Source organism: Crocuta crocuta, unplaced genomic scaffold (genome assembly GCF_008692635.1).
Source record: "Crocuta crocuta isolate KB4526 unplaced genomic scaffold, BGI_CrCroc_1.0 scaffold525, whole genome shotgun sequence".
Classification (NCBI taxonomy): domain Eukaryota; kingdom Metazoa; phylum Chordata; class Mammalia; order Carnivora; family Hyaenidae; genus Crocuta; species Crocuta crocuta.
In genome coordinates, this window is record NW_027527986.1 from 812,522 (window position 1) to 817,758 (window position 5,237).

General features: G+C 46.5%; 1 long non-coding RNA gene across 1 annotated transcript in view; it reads right to left on the bottom strand.

Moving 5' to 3' along the window:
- LOC144222393 (uncharacterized) overlaps positions 1-218 on the bottom strand; it is a 54,239-nt gene extending 54,021 nt beyond the window's left edge. Inside the window, exon 1 of the long non-coding RNA XR_013332395.1 lies at positions 34-218. This is a non-coding gene — a long non-coding RNA (uncharacterized LOC144222393). The remainder of the gene's footprint in view (positions 1-33) is intronic.
- Between the last annotated feature and the right edge of the window lie 5,019 nt (positions 219-5,237).

Here is a 5,237-nt window from a genome sequence, read left to right on the forward strand (position 1 = left end):
ACCCCCACCCCCACCCCCAGCCTCCACACTGACCGAACATAGAAGAGAGAGGGAGCCTTCAGCGGTGGGAGGTCCCTGTGATGTCTGTAGGCAGATCAGGGCTCCAGGCGGCAGAAGGAAACTTTAAATCCAAAGAGTGAGAGTCACCCAGGGCTGGGGTGCTGGGGGGGAGTCCTCCGCTGTAGCAAGTGCCACCATTATGCCCTGACACGCGGAGCCTGGGTCCTGGCACAGCGTGGCTTTGATGCCCCCCAGGTTTGCTGTAGGGATTTTGCTGTAGAGTTGCAGGTGGAGCCTAGGGAGGCAGGTGCTCACAGGCCAGTCTTCTCTGGCTGCATCGGCCTTTCCCATATCCTCCTCGGTGCACCCATACAAAAATACTTTCTTTGTGCACTTCCTCTCTGCTTGGGCAGAGCAAAGTGAGACAGCACTGCTTTGCAAGACTGGGCCTCCCCCTCTCCCAGTCCCACTAATGGTCTGTCCTGGATTTAGGCAGTTGTTTGGATCAAAGAGGGCACACTTTGCAGGGTTCTGTGCCAGTCCTGTGGGTCAGAGGATATTGGCGACCAGAGGTGGCACTGTGGGGCCCTTTGGCAGGATGGAGGGTCTGCTGACTGCCACAACAATGCCTCTCCAGCTGTCCTGAGCAGCTATGCTGTGCTTTGCTGGGCTTGTCTGAAAGCTTGAGACAATGCCCAGTTCTCTCTGGGTTTCCTGGGGGTTCTGGCATTTGCTTTTTATAATAAAGAGCCCATGTTCTTTAAAGAGGGGGAAACAAGCTAGGCAAAAGATTATCTGCCCAGGGTGGAAGAATATGGCAAAGTCAGGGAGAAGACTGGACTGCTCACAAGACCAAGAAGGCCTTGAGTCACCTCCAGTGGAGGTGAGTCTTCTGACATGACAAGCACTTGACCAAAAGCTGAACAAGTTCATCTTTTCACTAGAAGATACAGCAGACCCTCCTGACAGATCATAGAAAAGCAAGACACCTATGGGTCACCCGGATGGCTCAGTCGGTAAAGTGTCTGACTCTTGATTTCGGCTCAGGTCATGATCTCATGGTTTGTGAGGTCAAGCCCCACACTGGGCTCCGTGCTGACAGTGCAGAGCCTACTTGGGATTCTCTCTCTCTCTCTCTCTCTCTCTCTCTCTGTCTCTTCCCTTCCCTGCTCTTGATCTCTTTCTCTCTCAAAATAAATAAACTTAAAAAAAGAAAGAAAAGAAAAGCAAGACACCCAAACTTTCATTTCATTTCATGGAATAATAAAGACTCACATTCAAGGGTAGACACATGGTCACTGGCAAATGAATCAAAGTCCCTCCAGCCCCCAGTAACTCACATAAAAATATCTTCCAGGGAGGCACCCAGGTGGCTCGGTTGGTTGAGCATCCGACTTCAGCTCAGGTCATGATCTTGAGGTTTGTAAGTTCAAGCCCCACATCAGGCTCTTCACCTTCAGCACAGAGCCCATCTTGGATCCTCTTTCTCCCTCTCTCTCTGCCTCTCTCACTCTCTCTCTCTTAAAAATAAACAAACATTTTTAAAATGTCTTAAAGGAATCTCAGAAGAATGTAGAACAACTTCTGAAGAAAATAATAGCTTGGACAAAAACACTCACCCCAAGAGGTTCTATGATAGATGAAAAGTAGGTAGGGGAGGGAATGCTTGAAAACTCAAGCCACATGATGGGGTGCCTGGGTGGCTCAGTCGGTTAAGCGTCCAACTTCAGCTCAGGTCATGATCTCACGGTTCGTGGGTTCGAGCCCCGTGTCAGGCTCTGTGCTGACAGCTCAGAGCCTGGAGCCTGTTTCAGATTCTGTATCTCCCTCTCTCTCTGACCCTCCCCTGCTCATGCTCTCTCCCTCTCTCTCTTTCAGAAATAAATAAAACATTTTAAAAAATTAAGAAAATTCAAGCTACATGAATAAAACAGGCCATACACGATAAAGGGGGCCAGTTAAAATCTCTGACTGGAACTGTGCTGAAGATGATCCACTAGCCTGCTCGACTTAGAGATTGCCACGTGGATGATGGCCACTGTAGACAAGAGGGAGCTGGACATGGCTGCCCAAACGGTCGACCACAAATGATTTGAAGAAACCCACTGATGCTGCTAACTTAAATGTTTCCCTAGAAGATTTCAAAGAGAGAAACAAGTAATTGTAAAAGTGTTTTGAAGAAGATTGGGACACCTGGTTGGCTCAGTCTGTTAAGTGTCTGACTCTTGGCTTCAGCTCAAGTCATGATCTTGTGGTTTTGTGGGTTCAAGCCCCACATTGGGCTCTGGACTGACAGCACAGAGCCTTCTTGGGATTCTCTCTCTCCCTCTCTCTCTGCCCCTCCCTCACTTGTGCTGTCTCTGGTCTCTCAAAAAATATACTTAAAACTTTTTTTAATTAAAAAAAGTATAAAATTTTTTAAAAAGTTTTTTGAATAAAATCAAATGCATGAAGAGCTTACAGGTCATGAAAAGTTTCCAAACAACAGCCATCTTTAATGGCTAAAACAGCCCGAAGGTGAGGTGGAAGAGCTTCCACTGAAATGTCAAATACTGCCTCAACTGTGTCAAGAACATGGAGTGAAACTTTGCAGAAAACCAGCCGAGGAGGTCTTTAACCTTAGAAGTAGAGGAAATAACTTCTTAAAATGTAGGAAAGCTCGGCACTCTAAACTGGAAACACAACTCCCTACAGGAAGATAGCTGGAGACCTAAGGAGAGAATGGCAACAACACACGGCTTCCTCCTTGAAAGCTGGACTGATTGTCTCCTTGGGAAAAGAAGCTCAAGAAGGTTGGTTGCCAACTGAAAGAAGGCTCAACAAGCTGGGACCAGAAAATGGCCAAACAAGTGAAAGTTGGCTGAAGCACAGTTGAAATTCTAGTTTTCCCAAGGGGTCTTACACGAGGCTGGTTAACGTCCACAGCCTAATGTCTGGATCCTATATGTATGTTCTGTTATATGGCAAGAGGGGCTTTATAAATGTAATTAAGCCTATGGCTCATAAGGTGAGGAGATGAGCCTGGATCAATCAGGTGGATCCAGTCTAATCGCTTGAGACCTGAGAGCAAGAAATCTTTCCAGGTGGAGTCAGAGATGCAGCAGGAGAGGAAGGTGAGGAGCTTCCAAGTATGAGAAGGATTGACTGCACTATTGCTGCCTCTGATGCATAGGTGTCTGCAGGCAGAGATTGAAGAGCAGCCTCTAGAAGCAACAGCCAGCACCCCTCCCCACCCCAGCCCCTGCCTGGCAGTAGGTGAGGAGATGAGGACCTCAGTCCGACAGCTGCGAAGAACTGGGTTTTGCCAATAACAACCTGAATGAGCATGGAATGGGCCTCTCCAGACGAATCTGTCCTGTCCACACCTCAATGACAGCCTCGTGAAGCCTGGAGCCGAGCAACCAGCCAAGCTCACCCACACTTCCAACTGGCAGATTCGAAGGCAATAATTGTGTGTTGCTTTAAGGCACTGAGTTGGAGTGATTCATCCAGCAACAGTAGAAAACCAAAGCCCCTGCCTTTCAACAAGTAGCCCTGGGCACAGGCCCAAGAGAATCGGAACGTCCCCTGGGTCATCAGATCCCCAGGGGAAGGGGAGGGTTAAGCTGTGAGGACTCTGGAATCCAGGGTCACATGCAGTTCTGATTCGACTTTCAAAGCACCCAATCTCTGTGTATCCATAACAACCGGCGATTTGCCTGCATTCTCTCTCTTTAAAAGTCATTTTGAGGGGCGCCTGGGTGGCTCAGGCCGTGAGCCATAGAGCCTACTTCGAATCCTCTGTCTCCCTCTCTCTCTGCCCCTCCCCTGCCCATGCTTTCTCTCTCTGTCAAAAATAAATAAACATTAAAAAAATAAAGGCTTTAAAAGTCATTTTGAAATCTCTCTTTTTAGTTCAACTGTTGTTATTTAATTGATGCTACATTTGCTGTTAGTAAGGTCTGATAGGATGATAATTCCTAAGGTAGTGTTTTTCTAATACAGATGGTTGTTCTATAATGCTTGTGCATACATCGTTTCCACTTCAGTGGACCCTATAGAATATAGATGATATATTCCTTGAAGAAAAAGGCCCATTATTACTTAAATTATCATTGAACTTTGACATGACCAAATGGAGACATTGAGAAGAATAAAGACCATTTCTATACCCTCTGAGCTGCTATTAGAAGTCAGTAAAAGTCCCAGGGCACCTGGGTGACTCAGTCAGTTAAGCGTCAGACTCTTAATTTCAGCTCAGCGCATGATCTCACGGTTCGTGAGGCTGAGGCCCACATTGGGCTGTGCACTGATGGTGTGGAACCTGCTTGGGATTCTCTCTCCTTCTTTCTCTCTCTCTCTGCCCTTCCCTCACACACATATATTCTCTCTCTCTCTCTCAAAATAAATAAATCAACATTAAAATTTTTTAAGAATCAGTAAAAGTATTCCTCAAAATGTTTTAGCTGTTTTTTTTTAATTTTTTTAAATGTTTTATTTATTTCTGAGAGAGAGAGACAGCGTGAGCAGGGGAGGGTCAGAGAGAGAGGGAGACAGAATCTGAAGCAGGCTCCAGGCTCTGAGCTAGCCGTCAGCACGGAGCCCAACATGGGGCTTGAACCCACGAACCGTGAGATCATGACCTGAGCCAAAGTCAGACGCTCAACCGACTGAGCCACCCAAGTGCCCCTTGGCTGGTTTTTAAAACAACAAACACAGCCCCAAATGGCAGCAGCATCCCTGGCTAAACTTAATAGTATTTTTATTATTAATTCATAGATTGGGGGATTTGACATTTTGCAGCCATTTGTCTCTTATTTTTCTATTTCTTTTTGACTTCTATTCCTTTTTTTACATTCCTGACTATTCAAATGTTTCTGAATTTTATGCAGTCATAATAAGTTTTTCTTTCATGAAAAACATAAACTTGAACATTTATTACATCTAACAACCTGCAGGGTACTGGAGACCCAAGATGGCTAGCCCCGTGTCACTGCCCCCTGGGGGGCGGGGAGGCAAGGGGAAGAGGCTGAGGAGACAGACGCGTAAACGAATTACTGTTGTAGAACACAACACTCGGGTTACAGGGGCAGGAGGCGCAGATTCCACCTGGAGGATCAAAGCCAGAGGGGCAAACTTGGAACTGAAGTTTTAAAAAGACTTAGAAACTCAGTGTCACGGTGGGCTATGTACTATGCGCCAACAGCATTAGCAAGTCTATGCTCTCGCCCATCTTGAATTTTGCCAAGAAATTTAGC